This window comes from Rhynchophorus ferrugineus, unplaced genomic scaffold, assembly GCF_030347505.1.
Source record: "Rhynchophorus ferrugineus isolate W39M unplaced genomic scaffold, kcgeb_rfMv2 rfM8, whole genome shotgun sequence".
Taxonomy (NCBI): Eukaryota; Metazoa; Arthropoda; class Insecta; order Coleoptera; family Curculionidae; genus Rhynchophorus; species Rhynchophorus ferrugineus.
The window spans coordinates 2984759-3006605 of record NW_027472587.1 but is presented as its reverse complement, the minus strand read 5'-3'; the positions used below and the strand labels follow the sequence as shown (position 1 = coordinate 3006605).

At 30.0% G+C, this 21847-nt stretch overlaps 1 protein-coding gene and 1 non-coding gene across 2 annotated transcripts in view; both read right to left on the bottom strand.

Annotated features, from left to right (window-relative positions):
- The window catches only part of LOC143201507 (adenosine receptor A2b), a 169423-nt gene that overhangs the window by 61880 nt on the left and 85696 nt on the right, over positions 1 to 21847 (bottom strand). The window lies entirely within an intron of this gene.
- On the bottom strand, positions 4180 to 4290 carry LOC143201828 (U6 spliceosomal RNA). The gene has a single exon (XR_013007034.1). It is a non-coding gene; the product is annotated as a U6 spliceosomal RNA (small nuclear RNA).

The following is a 21847-nucleotide window of genomic DNA, read 5'->3' as shown; positions in this document are numbered from 1 at the left end:
CGAGGAAATCATGTTGAAGAATGAAAGAAGAAACTATTTCAAATTATTACTCGGTAAATATAAATGAAATATTTAATTGCATTTTATGTAATTTACTTTTTTAGAAATAAGCCTGAGAAAGATACATAGTAGATAAAATTACTGAATGTTATGGCCACAGAGTACTACGTCTTCCTCCCTATCACTACATTCTTAATCCAATTGAGTTGGTATTGCAAAGAATTATTACAATAGATATTCAAGTCGAGGAGAACCTTGAGTAAGTGTTTGATAGATTGGAAATAAACAGCTTAGTTATTCACTTGATTAGTGTTTTTGAAAGTGACAGTGATTGAATAAAACCTTATGAATGTTGGTTTATGATTCAATGCTGACGATTACCAAGACAGTGTGAATGAGGAAACCACTAAAGGTCAGTATACAATTAATATATATCAGTTGTAGGGAGTTGTATTATAGAGTATGAAAGCTTTAGGACTAGGTGTGTTATTATTCAGAATATACATGAACGTTTGGTTAAGATGTTTGAGGAGAGAAATAACACTAAACGTTTTGCAAATATTGCAAATGTATTAAGGAGAATGCAGTGATTAAATGTAGTTTTATCAAAAAAGATGTATACAGATAGTAACAGGACAAATTAAAGAGAAATATTGTAATATCATAATATCTTTACAAGGATACATTGCATCGAAAAAAACAAAAACTAAGCGTAAAATATAAATATGCTCTCTAATGAAAGTAAAATACATTACTCAGATATACAATTGTTAATTAAGTGAATTAGGCCCTCGGGGGATACCACTACATACAAAAACGCATCATACAAAAAATACTACCGATACTAGTGTGGAAAAAACTCAATGTATATATAATAAAGCAACTCTTACCTATAAATTATTGTGGCTGTAAAATTAAATAAAATATGACTGCTTTTTTGAATTGACTATATATGTACATATATATCGTATAACGTATTCATAAACCTATAAAAACATATACGCACATTTACAAGCATATATACAGTTTATAATTAATATATATATATATATATATATATATATATATATATATATATATATATATATATATATATATTAATATATAACATATATATAACATATATATATATATTAATATATAACATATATATAACATATATATATATATATTAATATATAACATATATATATATTAATATATAACATATATATAACATATATATATATATTAATATATAACATATATAATAACCCTATATTATACATATATAATAGACCCATCTTAATGGTAATAGTTATATTCCCGTCTAGAGACCAGTACCACCTAAGACCAAAAGGAATGGCATCAATCTATCCATATCTCGCAGTCTAAAATAAGTCTCATCTGCAATCCTGAACATCTATCTTTGATTTTTGTAATTACTATGAGTTCTCGAATGATCTATTTTTATTCGAGTGTATACAGATAAACTTTTCCGTGGTATGTCCTCCATATGTGGTCTTTCGTAGTAATTTATTGTGATGTCGCATAATTTTTTTCTCATAATCATATTATCTCATATCATAAATTTCTCATCCAACAAATCCCAACGTAACGGGTCGACCCTTCTGTACAGTTCCAACATATGAATATTTAGTCGTTGTACCAAAATTAAGTATTCACTGTTAATGTAATTATTTAATTTTGTCAATAATGACCACGGCCAAAGGGTGTTTGGATTGCGTGAAACTAAGTTTCTTGCTGTATGTTATGAAGCCTGTGGCATTTACATAAAATATGTAGTAATCTTTGTGAATGAATTCTATATAAATACATATATAATATTTACAATAAAATCTTACTTTAGAAAAATCCTTCGACATTAATTCATACTCCTTACTATCAAATATCTGGTAAATATTATTAAAAGGAATAATCTCCTTCTATCAGTCTAAAAACCCCCCGGTTATTTACGTAGGATTTGATCTGTCCCATTTCTTCAGTATATGTGAGCTGAAAAATCCGTCCTACATTATCTTTCGGATATCTCGGACGGGTACCGGGTATCTCCTCCTAAACCTTGATACATTTATATCCCCTTGATTAACTTTTTTTCTGAAATTTTAACCTCGTTAAAAATTGATACATTTATAATTCCATTTATATAATGACCTATTGCGAGTTTTTCTATAAAGCTTGTGATACATATGTTGTTACAACTTAATTTTTCAGTCGAATATTAAACATTTGAATACACAGTGTATTACACGTGCTGCGTTATAAATAATAATATATGAAAGGTTGGAACTTCACTGTTAGGTACTATACTTCTTTTGTTGGTAAAAAATGATTCTGCTTATTTAGGAAAATCTTTAACAGCACAGAAGGGAGAAACTTTTCTGGAAGGGCTAGTTTTTGGAGATAAAAAATGCCTCTTCTGCTTTTATTGGCTACAAGTAAATATCAAAAAGAATTCGACTACAACAAATGTAAGCTATACTCTACAAACTGTAGGTGAATTTATTTATGGCTCTTAAAGAAATAAGTTATAATTATAGGAGATAATATTTGGTTGCAAAAAAGTAATTTTGTAATTTTTTAATAGATATCAAGTTACCAATAATACTTTAAATTAAGATATACTATAGCGCATGTAAAAGGTAACAGACGAAGAAAAAAAGAAAAGAGAGACTCTTCAAATAACTGGCAAGCATTGCAAAATGAATTTATTGCAGCAATTTCAAGCACAAGTTCCTGTGTATATGCCAAGACCACTAAAATGTTGTGTCAATACCGACGTCAATTGAGGAAATTAAACGACGTATTATTGCAAAAAAAACAGTGATTACAGTAACAATCGCAAAATCATGTTGCATGACAACGCTTGTCCGCAAGAGTTAATAATAAATCGTTGTGTTCGAATGCTACATCCAACATACTCACCAAACGTAGCATCTTCTAAGTAACACTTGTTCATATCGATGCAGTATGGAAAGACAGCAACGCAAATTGCGAAAAACTCTATAGAGAACTTAACTCTTTCCATATTGTTATGGAAATGATTTCAGTTCTTTTTTACTTTAGTTGATTTAATCTTGTAATTTTATTTATTTGCACAGGAAAGGGAATTGTAATTGAAAAAAACTTTATAATTCACCATTGTCTAGAAGAGAAAGTGATTGTCAAATGCAGTATACCTTTTTGAGAAGGCGTATCATACATGCCACCTAGTTCGAAGCGAGGTGATATAATTCTCTTTCACTTTTTCAAACTTTCAGTTAAGTTCGTTAAACTGAAAATTCGCGATAATTCGTGAGATCAGGATCGAAAAGACTAGACAAAAAGACCCATATGAAAGATCACCTTGGTTTATTTAAATTGTAATTAGTGCAAATAAATTAAGTAGTGTAAAGTAGAGTGTTTCATTAGTTTGCAAGAAGGTCTAGCTGAAATAGTCAGTTGTGAGCAACAGCATAGAGTGTATCACTAACAAATAAAAAGGCTCCAACGGCAGTCCATTAAGACAGCTATCGAAGAGAAACGAAAACATAATCAAATTGAGTCAAAACTGTAGTAGTATTTATAATTCCACGTAGCATATATAACTAGAAATATATAACAAAAATAAATAGTTGTTGGATACAAACAGCCGAGTCCTAGTATTTGATTGATGTGAGTGTTAACGTTTAGCGCACTTACTGAATATTAATTTAAATTAAATTTAATTAAAAATAAATTAATATTCATACTGAATATTAATTTATTTTGATAGTTTACATCTGCCTGAATAAGGCAAAGTATCTGAGGAAGGTAATCAAATTACCAGATTGCTTATACTAAGGATGTCCTTTACATTGTCCCCAAAACCATATTTTTGTCTCAGTTGTGAGTATTTCCCGAATGACTTCTATATACGCTTGACTCGGATTGTTCAGCTGCATACAGTGCATATTGAGGGAGGTTCGTTCTTTAAGAGGAAACTATGTTTCAGATATATGTTTTCTATCATTTGGGAGAGTATAGATAATTTACTTCTTGATATATTCATTATTTTTTTACTTTGATAATATATACTTTTGATCTCCAAAATTGTTTTTCATCCAGCAGTTCCCATCTTAATTGGTCTAGTTTCCTGTAGAGTTTTGCTATGTGCGCATTAAAATCTTTGCACTAGAAGGGTATGTTCACTGTTATTAAAAAAATAGGTTCCCTGGGAAAGGGTTCTATTTTGCGTGTCGTTCTTACGCACGAGACATGCTAATCTTCCCTGTATCACTCCAATTTTAGTGTACATATACTACCCAATACGTTTCCTGGATTTGATGTGACCATTTTAAATATAAATCTTACGTATTTTCGTAAAGTCCGACGTATGTACCCTTTTATAGCCACAGAATGGGAATCTTTTCAACAGTGACAGGAAAACAATAGAAATGGTAAGAACCCAACTCTTCGACACTGAAGCGAGTTTAGAGATCGATTTAGAAAGTATTAATTGAAAAATAAATCAATATTGTAAATTGTATACACTTTAAAAATGTGTTATTTTGTATCGTAAACTTTTAGACTAATTGTTGGGATGCAATTTTACTGTATATTTTATATTAAGTCATTTAAAATTAAGTTTACGTAAATTGTAATCATTTTTCTATTGTATAGTATAGGGGTCTAATTCACTAGACCATTTAACTGATTTTTGTAATATTTATGACATAGGAAAAGAATTATAACTTGAGACAAAATATAATATCGCATGGTATCGAATGTCTGATGATAACATGCCAAGCAAGAAAGGGTTATCCCATCGGTTCATTGTCAAGTGTTTCGGATAATAATTCGGATATCAAGAAGATCTGAGATTGTAGAATTTTCGAGAATTCCCTAAGAGTCCGAAACGCACGTGTTCTAACGGCGTGAGAAGTTTCTAGCTGGAAGAGTCATTCCTACCTGGATATTCTGGATCGGAGTACAGAAAAGGGTTTCTTAGACCAGTTTTGTCCACCACAACTAAATCTGACGGAGGAGCTTCAGCGATAAAACACGGTGCATCGATAACGAGAAGCAGAATTGTTAACAACATTGAAGAAAGCATTAATGAAATAATTGATAAGAAAATGTCGTGAGTGAAGAATTAATTAAGAACCAAAACCAATAGAATAATATTAACAACGTACTCATTAATATTTTCGAGTGTACATATATTTTTTATTATTAATTAGAACAAATAACTCACCTTTAGGTATTAATTTGGTCAAAGAAGAGAGAAAATAACTTGTATTTAATTTAAAACCTTGTTTTCTCTCATCTCAACACTAATAGTATAAAAAGATCTAGTTTACAACAAAAAAACATTTCCCCAGCTTGGACGTAAAGCTAAAGAAAATGTTGACAATTATTTCAACATCCAATTTATTCTGCAGATTTAGCTCCTTGTGACTCTTGACCTTTGGATTCATAAATTAGGGGATCCTTGGTATAAATATATTAAAGCTGAAGGGATTAAATAGAACCGAAAAATAACGTCCTTTTTACAACGTATGTGTTTTATGTGTGTTAAAGCATATGTGTTTTTTCCATTTCCAGTTCAATTCCATTTCATTTCCAAGACTTACTGTAGAACTCAGTATAATCGAGAAACAGTAACATACGATTCGTTAAGGGATCTGTGTAATACGTTTTACAGATTCGAGGATACAAATACGTTGAACTCTTTGGAGGGAGGAGTGGAGAAATATATTTTCGATGGAATTACAATATCTTTTCAGACGACAATGTCAGTTCAACCTGGTACGTTACTTGTCTAGACATCGAGATTTATTTGAATCCACTAACTTAAAAATTAAAGATAAAAATAGTTCAGATAAATAAATATCAAAGAAACTAAATGTAATTTAAAAGTTGTAATATAATGTCATATAAAAGCGACAAGGGGCCATTATTACACATCTTGACATCACTAGATTTTAAAACAAATTATTTTAATTAAAACTATTGGTCTATAAAGGAACGTTTAGGCATGTGTTTAAATTGTCATAAAGCATAATATAACGATTTATTAAAGAAGCATTTGTTATTTTGATTAAATATCTCTATATAAAAAGCAATAGCTGCCGATAAATCAATTCTCCAAATAATTATCCGTAATTTTGGCAAAAAAATATTGCCAAATAAATTATTGTATTTATAAACTTATAAAGATAAATTTAAGTCAACAACAATTAAAATTTGAACACCAAGGGAAATATAAATTAATACTACAGTTTGAACAAAAAGTAAAAATAAATAATTATAATTCTTTTTTTTATATATATATATTATATAAAATTTATTTTACTCGGTCCTTTGGAATTTTTTTCATTGAATAAGAATACCTGAACCTTTAATTCCTGATGTGGCAAGATGTCCAAATGTACTCTGAGAGTTACTTCTTGAGATAGTTTGTATATATTTTAATATGTTTTAATACACAAACATTTGGTATTTTTATTAATTTTATATATAAAATGTAATTTTAATTTTATATTGAAAATGTTCTGAGTACAAGTTTTAGTACCACATAAATATATATATATATATATATATATATATATATATATATATATATATATATATATATAAATGTAAATTAAGGAAAAACTATAGAGGTCCTTACTGTTTCCATATTGTTATGGAACTGTGAGGCAAAATATTTTCCCTGTTGTTGGCAGGCATTTTTCCTGAAAACTCTCATTTCTATTCAGGTCAAGTGTCACTTTCCTTTCCTTTTCGCTTATTTGAATTATGAATTTAGACCAAAAAGTTCCCGTTGGTAACGGTTAGCAGGTTAACGATTCCGGGATAAATATAAAACGAGCTTGAGTAACTTTGGCTATTGTCATACAACAGTTCTGAAAAATTTTATATAATATTGCTTACAAATCTTTATATTAACATAAAATGTATAAGTTTTTTTATATATTAATGTATTATATAAATATTAATACAGAAAACGTCCGCTAATATGAACTAATTTAAACCAAGTTCGAACGTGATTTAAGTGATATAAGTAATAAACGCTTTATTTAAAAAAACGATTGAAAACATAATGACACTTAGGTTGAAAATACCAGGACCTAACACATAAGGCGCTAGTTTTATTGCAATCGCTATTTTTTTCAGATAGAATTAACCTTCAAAACAAAGCTGTTAAAATTTCATGATATTCTACTCATAAGTTTGTGAGTTATTGTGCTAGGAGTGATACTACTTTTGTTACTTTCAAAACAATATATCAAAAACAATTTCGTGTTTTAATTTTACACTGCTTCTTAATGGGAAAAATACCATTCAAGCGAAACAATAGCTTGAAAAGTTTATATTATATTGTCGTAAAGATATCAAAAGAACGTGTAGGTTTTATATTGCATGAGCATTTGACTATGAGAAAGTCCTGTTCAAGGTGGGTGCCGCGTGTGCTCACTGTTGACCAAAAACAAGAATGTGTTGATGATTCTGAGCAGTGTTTGGCCATGTTTAAACGTAAGCAACCGGAATTTTTGCGTCAATATGTAACAATGGATGAATCGTGGATCCATAACTTTACTCCGGAATCAAAACGATCGTCATCTGAGTGGACAGCAACTGGTGACAGGCCTATTTTGAGGCAGAAGATAAATCTTTGTACAAAACGTTGTTGTTGTTGTACAACGATTTATCGATATATTTTGTAAAAAAATGTACACATACAAACCGTTGTCCAAAACAGCTACGTCATGTACAGATTTGAAGCGTTTTAATGCGCATTTAAAATTACGCTGTTTCAAGCATCAATTTTTTTGTAGAAATAACTTTTATTCCGTAGTAGTCTTTCAAGTTGGTTTTTAAAAATAATAATAAAATAAAAGCCTATTACACTTCAGGTAACAGTTCTTAAGGCTCAAGTTCCAACATTTTTAAAGAACATTCTAGGCCAAATGTAAATTTAAAATAGCTTCCCACAGTGTCACCTGTTTCAAGTCCCCAAATAAGTTTTCAGGATTATTTTGACTGGACACACTTTCGGTAGTATCATATAGTCAGTATTATGATGTTCTAGTCCATTATTTGGACTAATGCAGTTATCTTTCATGGCATACGAATGATATAAATTGGCCCATTCTTGATACTTAGTTGTTCGTGAAAATGAGTAGATTTATCTATAAATTATATGTGTCTTGAAATTGTGAATAGAACATTTGCTATTAAAAATTTTAAATGGGTATATATATTTTTTTAATTTTCCTATTATTATTGGTTTTATTTTATATGAACCATTAATATTAGTACAAGCTAGAAACGTTATTCGTTGTTTTCCGCCTTTCTATCAGGAACAGATTTTTCAAATGATGCAGCAAATACTTTTTATATTAACATTTTCCAAAAAAGTTCATTTTCACCAGCGTTGTAAATTTGTTCCATTCTTAACTGTACCCCATTAATTGTTATCATCAATATTTATTTAAGTGATAATTCTAACTGTGTTGATTATTTCTCACCAGATAAAGATAGAAGTTGAATTCCACAACTTGCTTAAAATCGTTATCACCAACCATGACAAGTGTCTGAGTGTTAACGTTATCGAGCGTCTGCTGTATATCTAATAATAATTTTAGTTAATGGGTTAAAGTTACTTTGCTATATCCCTGTGATCGAAATTCGACCATATTATTAAATTAATCATGTTTCTTTCGTAATAGAGTAAAAGGGCTAATTTAAAAATCATATGTTACTAAAATTTATTTTCACGGTATTGTCAATATAAGATTAGAAATGTATTTGATATATATATTATTTCCGTTAACTTTTAATTATTAACAAGGTATTAATAAGTGGAAATTTCTACTCCACGAAACATTATAAAAGAAATTATTTTCACAACTGTAACAACTTTAGGGCATTAAATAAAAGTATACATGATCTTTCGTCAGATTTATGTTATAATATTTATATATAATAGAAAATATATGAATAAAACAATTTCGAAATTGATATTTGACTTTAGCATATATATCAAAATAGTAAGAAATATACAAATTTGTTTACGATTGCATTTACAATCATTAAATTAACTATCGATTTTCCAAAACTTAGGTCTATAAAGTAAATAATCAAAATAATTGATAAAAGGACCAAAGATTAAATGTCATATATCTTATTACTTTAATCATTAAACACCTTAATATTTATCAGTGCTTTAAAATGTTTACTAATGTACTGTTAATACTAATGTTTACTAATGTATGCAGATTATGTAGACGGTTTAATTTTAAATCCTGCATATTTCCATTACTTCCTTTATGTATTCATACAGTCTTTATCCTTTATCCATATCTCTCACCAGAAATATATATTACAATAAATACACCAGACTGATTAAAAGAATAATTTCCTTACCTCAATTTTAAAATAAAAATGCGTTGTTTTTTGCTTATTTAATTCACTCCTCTATCTCGCTCTTGCAGATAGCTCATCTTTAGTTTGTCTTCTATGCATTTAATTTATTTATTGCTTTCTACATTGTCTTATTTCCCATGTATCCCAATTAAAATTCTAAAACTATTTTATAACTGTGAATATTCAAAATTCATATTAACTATCGATGCAAAAATTAACATATTTATTACCTGCAATATTCGGTTAGCGTTTTGTTAAGAAATTAATTTTCTTTGTTTAGTTTTCTTCACCAGATATTAAATTAAATTAATATTGCAATTTTGAAAACTCTGAAAACTTACCAAACTCTTTAATAATTCCAACAATATGGGAATAAATAACCGAAAGTAACACAAAACACTGCTTAAAATTATACAACTTCAATTAATATTGTTTTTATCACTCACTTTCTGCTTTAGCACCGTTTCAAACATAACAAACAAATATTCACTTAATTTTAACGAACCCTATCTTTTATTATCTTTTATAAATAAAAAAAAGCATCTACCCCAGCGATATTCAACCCTATTACGTTATTGTCGGCGTGCCAAACTCTTAGCCCGCACAGCTACGCGCTAAATTTATTTATGTTTTGTATCACTGATCTGACGGCAGATCCTGATTACTTGATTGTACTTGGTTTAGGCGTTTTTCATTTTATTGCAATATATTGATTTGTAGCCCATATTATCCAAAAATAATTCCTCCATATAAACTTTAACTGTACAAAATTTCACGCCTCCAGGTGCCTCCGACTTCTTCAAAAGACAAATAAAGTCTTCACAAAGCCGATTAACATATAGATACCTAAATTCATTAACAATGTTATTACGTAACTTACTTTATCACGTTATATCGTTCGTACAATTATGCTTCACCCGGTATAACCGAATGAACGACTGCCATTTATAATATTATTTAAAAAAGTGAAAAAATAATGAAATGATATACCATATTATGATATTAAATTTACGAAATTTTATGTTGATTTTTATAAAGTATCTGGAGAGTTCGAAATCAAGATCGGTTAATGATGTCGTCAAAGTAACGACTAATTGAGTAAAGGGAGCACAGCTGGGGTCGCTGAAAACGCCTTGCTACTGCAGTGTATCGAAAATGATTGAGTAAACAGAATTTTATATTGTATATGACAAGCAAAATTGATGACCAGACAACAGCTACTCTAGTACGAAATTTCTTAAGAGCTTTTCAGTATATTTAAAAATAAAAAAACTTGTTCTTCATCCAATTTTTTACTGTGTTAAATAATATATATAGGATTAGTAAGTATTCTAAATTAAAAAATTTTAATTACATCTTACACTAGGTATTCTTAGTACTATATTAATTTAAAAATGATTTTATTTATTTATTTATTTATTGAAGTTGGTGCAATTTTCTTTTCTTTTTAGTGTTAGATATTTACTTAATAAATTACGCAGTTGTTTTACTAAGTATTATATGGGTAGGCCATGTAAACGTGCAGCCTGTATGAGGATAAATAGGAATAGAGAAACAACGATTGAAAATAAGGAGCGCTTCAGACTCCGAGGTCTGCTATCTAGCCTAGGTGATTTGACAAATGTTCTAACCAAACTAGAACAACAAGAAGTCATTGCCCCCGCCGGGAACCGAAACCGCGTCCTCCGTGTGAGCTGAAAGCTCTAACTACTACACCAGAGAGGCAATACCCTGCAATATTTCTACGGCGTCCCGTATGATATGTTTAGTGCTTAAAGACAAAAACTGAACGCCATTTGCACTGAACGAATTTGGTAAGCAAACCCTTACTAAAAACTCCTAGTCCAGTTCCTACTTTCATCATCAGCTCACCTATGTAACTTCAAACTATACAATTAGTTTTCTGGACGTCCCCATGATATTTAAAGAAATATTTTCTAACTCCTAACTGTTGAGGAATTGTGTCTTTCATCACAAGAGCTCAGAAATAATATTATACCCAAATATCTGATTATTTTAGATAAAAAAATATGTCAAAACATTACTACGCGCCTTTGAAATTTGAGGGTTTCCCTATTCGATTTCCCCGGATTCCACTATCAGATCCTGACTTGGTTCCAATGGGACCAAGTCGGAAATGCACTCTTTCGAATAAAAAAAGAATATTGAAGATCAGCCCATAATTGATGGAGAAATCAGTGAATAAATACAAAAAATATTTACAATTGAACAGAGAGCCTCTTCCTTTTTATAGGTGGGTTAAAAAATCACTGAAGATGAAAAAATAATTTAGAGGAAATAAATAATTATGGAAGTAAGTAATACTTGACATTTCGAACTGAAGAAACCATGAAAAAAGTGTTCGAAATCTTGGATTTATATGCTAAATAAACTGAAAAACTATTTAAAAATAATTTAAAATAATTTATTTATTTATTACAGTTGTTGGTACTTTGATGATTATAGATTATATTGTTCATAACAGTTTTCTTACGCTCTAAATATTAATTAAAGGTACAAATAGAAGTTTGTCTCTATAGGTGCTACAAAGTTGACGACCTGTTTAACCAACGAGGCTATATAAATACGTCATTAGCATTTCTAAAGGCTGCTCACGAAAGATAAAGTTGACGGGGTCGTAAATTTATAGAGACTACTTAAATTTGAAATAAAATATCGTGAAATAATGAACTCCACTCGATTATTACGTACATAAATACAAATGATGTAGATAAAGACAGTAATTTTTGTTTATCTAAAAATAGCACTCGGCTAAGATGCGAATTCAAATTATATAAATAAAATAATATAGTATACTGTATATCCATATAAATTATGTTAAAATATTGTAAATATTATACAATGTTTCATTAAACTTATTTTGGGCTTCGTGGTTTTCTTTTTGAGATTTCTAATTAAGTTTTACTTAATTAATTATCATTCAGCAATAGATCAAGTGCACAGAGTAACTGCGGCTATTGAAAGAGCGTTTGAGGAAAAGAAATTCTGCCCTGCAATATTCCTGGATGTCTCATAAGCTTTTGATCGGGTTTGGCATTTGGGATTAATCTGTAAGATGAGCAAATTGTTACCGCGTAACTATTATCAATCGCAGTATCGAGTATCGCACGAATTGACGTTCTCGACATTTAAAAATATTTCGGCTGGAGTTCCACAAGGTAGCGTCTTAGGACCTCTCCTGTATCTGCTCTACACTGCTGAAATTCCAACAATAAAAGAAACACTTCTTGGAACCTTTGCTAACCACACAATTATTATGGCAAGAGATATATCTCTGCCTAAGGAAATAGAAAAAGTGTAAGTGGCAATCAACAAAATCTACAAATGGACAAAAGATTGGAAAATTCAACTTAATAGCTCCAAATCTGTCCACGTTAATTTTGCATTGAGACGAAATAATAAAAACTTAATTATATCACTCAATGGATACCCTATTCCTAAAGCAGAATCAGCCAGGTACCTTGGAATCCATCTTGACGGTAGATTAAATTGGAAGCATCACGTTAAACAAAAAGCAAAACACATAAGAACCAAAATAAAACAACTGTACTGATTAGTCGGAAGATACTCTCATCTTGATCTAAAATCAAAGAGCTTGATCTATAATACAATTATAAAGCCAATTTGGACCTATGGGTTGCAAATATGGGGTTGCACCAAAAAATCAAATCAACTAGTCATACAACGCTGTCAAAACAAGGTTCTTCGATTGATTACCAATGCCTATCGCTAGGTAACCAACGAAGAACTGCACGATGATCTGGAAATAAAATGGATTTGCGAAGTTGTGCAGGATTTCGCCTTGAAACACGAAAGAAGATTACTAAATAATTCTAACGTGGAAGCAATACAACTGCTGGACAGCGCACAGGATGTCAGGAGACTGAAACGAACAAAACCATACGAACTTGTGTGAACATTTAGTGTGTATTATTAGTGTAAACTATAGCTATAAGTTAATAATTAATAAATAATTATAATTTTATAAATGAGGAATACATACTGATGTATTTTCTCGCACTCGTCTTGCTTGTTAATTAATCCAAGTAAATAGGAAAAGTAGTACTAAATTAATTGTAAATTAAGATTGTACCAAGCGTATCTAATAAAGATGTTATAAAAAAAATAATTATAACAGGCAAATTCGCTAAGTTTGCAGTGAAACAATCCACAAAAAGTCCAAGCAGAAAAACACGCTATCTCCACATATCTTCTTAAAAATTAAATAAAATATGATATGTGTTCAACCAATTGAGACAAACTTCCAATAATTTGATTAGAACTGAAGAATCTGTTATACGTTCTCGAAATTATATTATTATATTTGTTTAAGTACCTTGATTGTTTCATTAAATGGTTAATTAATGAAAGCAAAATATATATGTATTAATATTTCCATTACCCTCTTCGTATTACATTTTGGGATAATTTGAGATCACAACCAATTATTTATCAAAACATTTTAACTGCTTTTGAATATTATAATATTGAATTTTAGGTGTATTTAGGCCAATTTACGTAAGACTTTTCCACTTCTTTTGATGCAACTTCAAAACATTCATTATATATGTATAACGATGTAAAAGATCATTCAGTTTATTACCAGTATATATTATTATAACAAAAAAATAATCGTTAGTGCTAAATCAGTATGGGAAAGATTCTATTTAATTGGCATTTTAATGATCCAAAAAAATATTTTTTAAGCATTAGGGCGTGCTTATATTGTTCTATAACTCAGGAAAGTCAGGATTTCAGGATAAATTATTTTAGAATATTCTTAATATCAGCTCAATCAGTTATGTTTTAAAATAATGGTGTTATTGTTATCATTATTATTATTGTGAACATGTATTTTAGTCAGGTCAACTCTTGCATTTGTTAGTAGCAACTGGGCTTAACATGGGCTCCAAAACATAATCCTTGACGCCAAACCTATCGTCTGGCAAGTAACCAAATTAAGTATCATTCCAGAACGTTTTACAGTTTTTTGTGGCGAGATTGTATATATTCTCGTTGTCGAAATTTATATTATTTCCTATGTACAATCACAAACATAACTATAGCATTTAAACCATTCCCCGGAGCAATTCAAACTCACAATAATCTCGCTGTAATAGGTAAATCGTCCTGGCCTTGGCCACTACCTGTTAATAATGTTAAAATCACGTGTATAATTCCTAATATTTCCTAACAACAAGAATGAAGTATTGTGTGGACAACATGGCTCATTTAGTAGACAAATCTAATAATTATTGCCAATGGTTCAAGATAATAAATGGATAGAAATGAACCATATGGACTCCATTATGTGGCCGATAATAATTTTCCAAGAATAATATGGGAGATCCAGAGGTTCCAGAATAAAATTGTGCGAGTCATCCCCATGACTCATATTACGTGTCCAACAAATTGATTCAACGCGATATCCCTATAGAACCCATAAGCAGTATAATTCGGTGTGTTAATATGAAGTACTCCGAAAGACTATTAATGCATCCCAATGCACTCGCCAAACAGTTAAATGTACGCGATGACAGTGACGAGTAAGATAACTCAAACGCAAACCATCCTACGTACTGATTAATAGACAAATAGATTGAGATTTAATAATCTCTAGAATAAGCTAGAATAGTTTTTAGAATAAGTTAAGATATACTAGAAAGAAGTTAGAATAGTATCTAGGATAAGATTTAGATTATAATTTGTACACCAGATCACTTACTGAAGTGATCTTCTACATGACAGGAGAGTTTTTTTAGATTATATTATATAGATAGATTTATATTATATAACTGAAATCATATAATAATACTTATTGCCCAGGGCCAGATTGTTGACGTTCTAGGAGATTAAAAAATATGGGAGGTTTGGTTTCTTTATTACCGATATAAAATAATATCACGAAACTAAGTACAATAGTTCAAAACATAGGATAATAATTATTAGATGTAATTGCCGGTATGAAATTGTCATCACAACTGTCAGTTGATGTATCTATGTCGATTTATCTATGGTATTTGTGGTACATGGGCCATTATCGTGCTGAAACGAAAACATCGATCATGCTGCAATATGTTGATACACTTCAAGGCGTTCCTGCCGAAAATCAGTTGATCCAATGAAAGCGGTAGAGAAGTATAAATACAGAACAAATGGAGATTTATCCTCATAGGCAAATTTGGAGAAATTTTTCGCTAGGTCCTTCGCATATATCTAGGATGTCATTATTTTGAACATTTTACCTGTTTTAATCGCTATGCGAAGAGCCGCGAAAGGAATTGATTGATTAATTTCGTTTCTATGGCACATTTGTTCTTTATTTCTTTTGGGGGCCATTTTAAGTGTGTCTTACGTAAGGAGGAATATGTTTAGCTTCTTATACAATTTTGTGATTAAACTATTAGTCATTAATATAATTTTAGTCGGTAGTAGAAATGTGGTGTACACGGATGCACAGATAGTAAAGAACTGCAACATCGTTTTCTTTTGTAGAAGTATCCGGCCATCTTTAAAAAGTGAGTTGATAATAATAAAAATCTCAAACTGACTAGATTAAGTATAAAAGACATTTATGATCGTTACAGTATATTTTGTTGTTGTAAGTTTGGATTCATGGTAATAATCATTCAAATATTTCATTTTTAATTTCAGAAAGAAGCTATGCAAACAGGAAATATTCTTTTAAGCTTGCATCATCGATTTGATAGTTGCAACTCCACTATAAGAACGCAGTGATTAAATCCAATTAAATCGAGAAAAATGTACACAGTTATCAAAAGAAATGAACCAAGGAGAAATACAGTGATATTACAACGACTTGACAAGGAACAGCGAACGAAGAAAACAAGATTTAAACATACAAAGGTAAATATGCTCCTTGATGAAAATAAACCACATTACTTGGAAATTAGATTAGGCCTCCAAGGTATACCATAGGCGGTTTTCGAAAGATTTTAATGTAGATATAACATAACGACTCTAACCTACAAACTATTGTGACTGTATAACTAACTACAGTTCAAGACCATAATGCCATAATATTAAATTAAATTATATTTCATAATAAAGTTTTTGTTCCATTATTGTATTTATATAAGAATATTGTTATATATCAAAGCCAAAATAAACTAAAAGTTAAAGTAAACTGCGATGACGTGAGTTCACTATTTTATTGGAAAGACTATATAGCTAGTATTTCATAAAAAGTACTATTGACGTGTAACAATGCCACAATGTCTATAAATAATTTTAGAAAATTCTTAAGATACTTTTTTCTATTTTAATATCAGGCGTCAGTTGTCTCAAGAAGAGCATATTTTATAAAATAAATTACGGCTGGGTTTTAACCGCAATATTTATCGTTCCGACCTATATACCTCACCCTTAAATTAAAAGTAAGATTTATAGACCATTACGGACTATCCGTTACAATATGGAAAATTTCTCCTCATTGATATTGTCCCGAACAAGAACTGTTACAAGGCAAACAAATTACATCTCTATTTTTTATTATACCGAGCCGTCCTTTTATACTTTATTGGGTAACTTCCAAGGCGAGAGAACATATTAATCAAATTCTTCATCTGTGTCACGTCTATTTTTGGAATGGCGGCCGCCCGACAGACATTTAAAAAGACCAATTTCCTATATTAAAGATGTGCTTCTTATCCGTCCTATGTCGTACATGATAAAGTTTGTCGATTTAAATTTCAAATTACGATAAGACCTTAATAATTGGTGTGTTATAGAGGACTATAAGGGTCTTTTGACTGATGAACCATTTTAAAATTATTTAATAACATCTTAAATAAACAAAACAACTGACTTGGATGAATGCTAAATTCATATATTATATATATATATATATATATATATATATATATATATATATATATATATATATATATATATTATAATATATATATATATATATATATATATATATATAGATGTATATATATATATATATATGTATATATATATATATATATATATATATGTATATATATATATATATATATATATATATATATATATATATATATATATATACATATATATATATATACATATATATATATATATATATATATATATATATATATACATATATATATATATTATATAATATTATATATTATTTATTATATAATATAATATGTTTGTTTTCTTTTACCTGTCATAAAATGATTGATATTTTAATATTCCCGAACCGTCTGGGGGTTTACAGACTGAAAATGCGTATTTTTAATAGTATTTCAAACAATTTAATAAATCACAGATACATATTTAACAAATGCATTGAAAAATAAGTTGCAGTAAAAATGCTTTATTCCAGCACTATTACTTAAGATCGGTTCAAAATTTCTTGAAAAATTTCGACAAAACGCAATTGAAGTATAAACTTAAAATAACATGCAGATTTGTTTTAAACTTCGATTTCGATATCCTCCTAGCAAACCTGATGCAGCGGAAATGTTAGGAACATCTGGGTTCCAACATACTCCTGGCTACTCTATAATCCATACTTTGTTTCGTTGAAGATACCAACAGACACAAACGCAGTTAACTCGATTATTGAACCAGTAAAAAGTATTTTTGTATTAATTTTCAAAATCGACCTTCTCAAGCTTTCAAAGCCACCAACACACCAATTCAAAAGCTCTCTTTTATTGAATTATTCATGAATGGGTTTGGTAGCTAAAAAACATCACTTGGTAATAAATTTTAATCATTTGCAAATAACGAATAAGTGTTCATAGCCAAAGCACGCTGTCAAGTGAACAATGAGTCAGAACTATTTAAACATTTTAAAATTATTTAATAACATCTTAAATAAACAGAACACCTGACTTGGATGAATGCTAAATTCCTAAAAAAGCTTTCCTCTTAAATGATGCTAAGAGCTCAACAAATAAATCTATTGCTGACAAATTTTAGTTTTCTAAATATTTTCTATCTGCTATCTCAAACCGCAACTTTTATGCAGCTATCCTCGAGCATCTTATTGGCAAAATCACCATGTGACAGATATTAAGATTTTAATAGTGCCAAGATTTTCCAATAATATAAAATTGACAGCGCCATGAGTATTACTTTTATCTATAGTTGCTCCAATAAAAAAGCCAATGCACATCATAGAATTGTGTTAAATTCAGTATGAAAAAACAAAAAATTCATTTTAAACCCGAAGCAGATTGTTCCTTCTCATTTTACTAGACAGCTTTACTTCAATTAAAAAGAGAAGGAATGTTCTAACGTGTAATAGAATCAGTCTATAAAATTTGATTTATCTTGATACTGCTCAACCTGTTGTCAAATGTCAAAAATTATTAAAAACACCAATGAAAGATAGGCTATAAAACTGGTTAGAAACGTTCACGTCTCTAATCAGTTAATTACAATTGGAACGAGATAATGGAGACCATGTCTTGCCAGTAAAATATATTAGAGAGGTAAAGATTGTTTCTATTAAATACAAATCATAAGGAGTTTTATAAGAATTATCAGCAGCTGACTTAATATTTATATAAACAGTGTTGCAAGAACCTCTTAAAAAATAAAATCAATATAATGTTAGCGTTGGCGTTAGCTCTACCACAGATATCAAATTTATGTATTGTATAACAGTGGCTGTTATTTTCGATATAAATATAAATTAATACAATAATCTATAGAAAAATTAGAAATATGAAGATCCTTGAGGGGTGTCAGTCATCCCTTCATATATCACTTCAGTCATACACTATTAGGAGGCATAGGATTTAAATAGTAACATAAAGATAACCCATGAATTAATGGAACTCACAGACTTTCCTACAGGAATCTAACTTTTATAAGCATATAATTTATATCAAGACACCTTATATAATTTCGTATTTCTATATGAAACAAAAATTGACGAAAGAATGTAAAAGTTATAAACAATTGATTAGGTTTTGTTAATTAACTTTGTTATGATATTTTTTAATAATTCATTGAGCATATATATTGTTCTTCATGCTGGTTTTATTCCTAGAGCAGAATTACTGTTTTCCTTCAAGTCTAAGGAAGAAATGAACCATAGCATGTCTTGTTCTCTTTCGTAAACTAGCAGTTAAAGAACTTGGAGCAACCATCAGTTATTATTATGGACAATACACCATACTATAGCACACTAGTGGTAAAAAATCTCACCAAGTGAATTAATAAAGGCTGATAAACTAAGAAATGGTTTGAAAAACATATATTAAGTTTTGAAGATACCATATTGAAAAGCGAACTATTTCAAATTGCTAATCGGTAAATACAAATGAAATATCGAATTGCGCTTTATGCAATTTATTTTTCGAGAAATAATCCTGAAAAAGATACAGAGTATATAAAATGGCTGTACAGTGTCTGCCACCCAGTATTACGGCTTCCTCCCTATCACTGCATATTCAATCCAATCCAGTTGATATCAAGTGTGGCAAAGAATTGTTGTAATGGACACCCTGGTCAAGAGGGATATACAGTGAAGAATTGTTTGGACTTGTGAAAAGAAGCACTATCTAGAATAGCACCTTCGGTTTTGATGAAACCAGTCAGACATATGCAGGAAGAAATTAACCGGTGAAATAGTGACGAAGTTTAAAAATAGTGGAATAGTGTATAACTGTTACATTGAATTGCTTAGATCGGAAATTAATAGTTTAGTTATTGACTTGAATAGTGATTCAGAAAGTGACAGTTATCCAATACTAATAAATATCAAGAGAGGGTGATAGTTACAAAGGTAAATAAATTCTCTAATGAAAGCAGAATACATTAATTGGATATACAATTGCTAATTAGGTGGATTCGACTTCCAGGGTATACCAGTACATAAAAAAAGTGATTAGAACTCTATCTCATAGGTGGCGTGGAAAAGAGTTCAATGTAAATATAACAAAAGAACCCTAACCTACTGCTGTTGCTATATAATTTAAGCCCTTCGATAATAACAAATTGGCTGAAAAGTCTCGGGCGTAACAAAAAGAGCGTTTTTTTTGTTCAAAATTGTCCATATTCATCAACGTAATTTCCATCAAGAGCCAAACAATCATTCCAGAGCCGCTCTATCATATCAATACCACTTTTGTCGAACGATTTATTTTTTGCTTCAAAATGGAACAGTTGCAGCTATATCATCTTCATTCGAGAGTAATTTCTTACCGGTGAGCATTTTTTTTTGTGGACTTCAAACAGCCAATAGTTGTTGGTAGCCAAATCTGGCGAAAACGATGCATGTGGGAGCAATTCTAAGATCAATTCATATGTAATTTTGCCTTTGAATTGATTGACTTGCGAGAAGGTGCATTGTCTAGATGACACACAATTTTTTCTTTGTTATATATGGTCGTTTCTTTGCAACTTCGGCCTTAAAACACACCTATAACGCTATATAATATTTACTGTTGATGGTATTTCCCCTCTCAAGATAATCGATAAATATTATACCACATCCCAAAATATCTAGGCCATAATATTTCCAGCCGATTGGCTCCAGCTTTCGGGCGCTTTGGACGAGGTTCACCAGTTACTATCCACTCAAATGACGAATTGTTTTGGCTCCAGAGTGAAGAGATGGATCATGTTTCATCTTTTGCCAGATATCGACGAAAATATTCCGGTTTACTAGGTTTAAATATGGCCAAACACTGCTCATAATCATCAACACGTTCTTGTTTTCGGCCAAGAGTAAGCAAACACGGCACCCACTTTGAACAGAGCTTTCTTATAGACAAATGCTCATGCAATATAAAACCTACAAGTTCTTTTGATATCTTTACGATATTAGCTAACTCACGCAACTTCACTTTTCGATCATTCAAAACTATTTTGTTGATTTTTTGATGTTTTCCGATGTTACCACCTCATTTAGACGTTTATGGCGTTCCGCACCATCGGTGTCTCTACGACCAGTTTGAAGTCAGCAAACCAACGTTTTATTATTGTTTAAGTAGTGTCACTCTTAGCACAATTACTCAGAAACTTAGAGTATAATATCATGACTTTTAACAGCTTTCTTTTGAAGGTTTGTACTATATAAAAATAAACCAAAAGTCAAATTTGATGCACAACATTGGGTCCTGCTGACGTCACACATTTTGATGATGTAAACTGTCTGTTTTATTGGGAGGACTCTATATGAGACTAACTGTAATACAATAAAAGTACTTTAAACTATCACATACTCAATATTAAGTAGTACATCACACAATAAACAATTTTAGTTTATTGACACTATTTCTTCAGATTAGTTGCTGTTCCATATGGCTACCTAAACGATATATAAACAAAATGCCGGTAAACAGATTTCCCAGCTGTTATATAATAGAATGTTTCTAATATTTTATAAGCCTTGTCACATGAATATCACTTAATAACAATTGTTCACCAAACACATTTCTGAAGCCCAATTTAATGA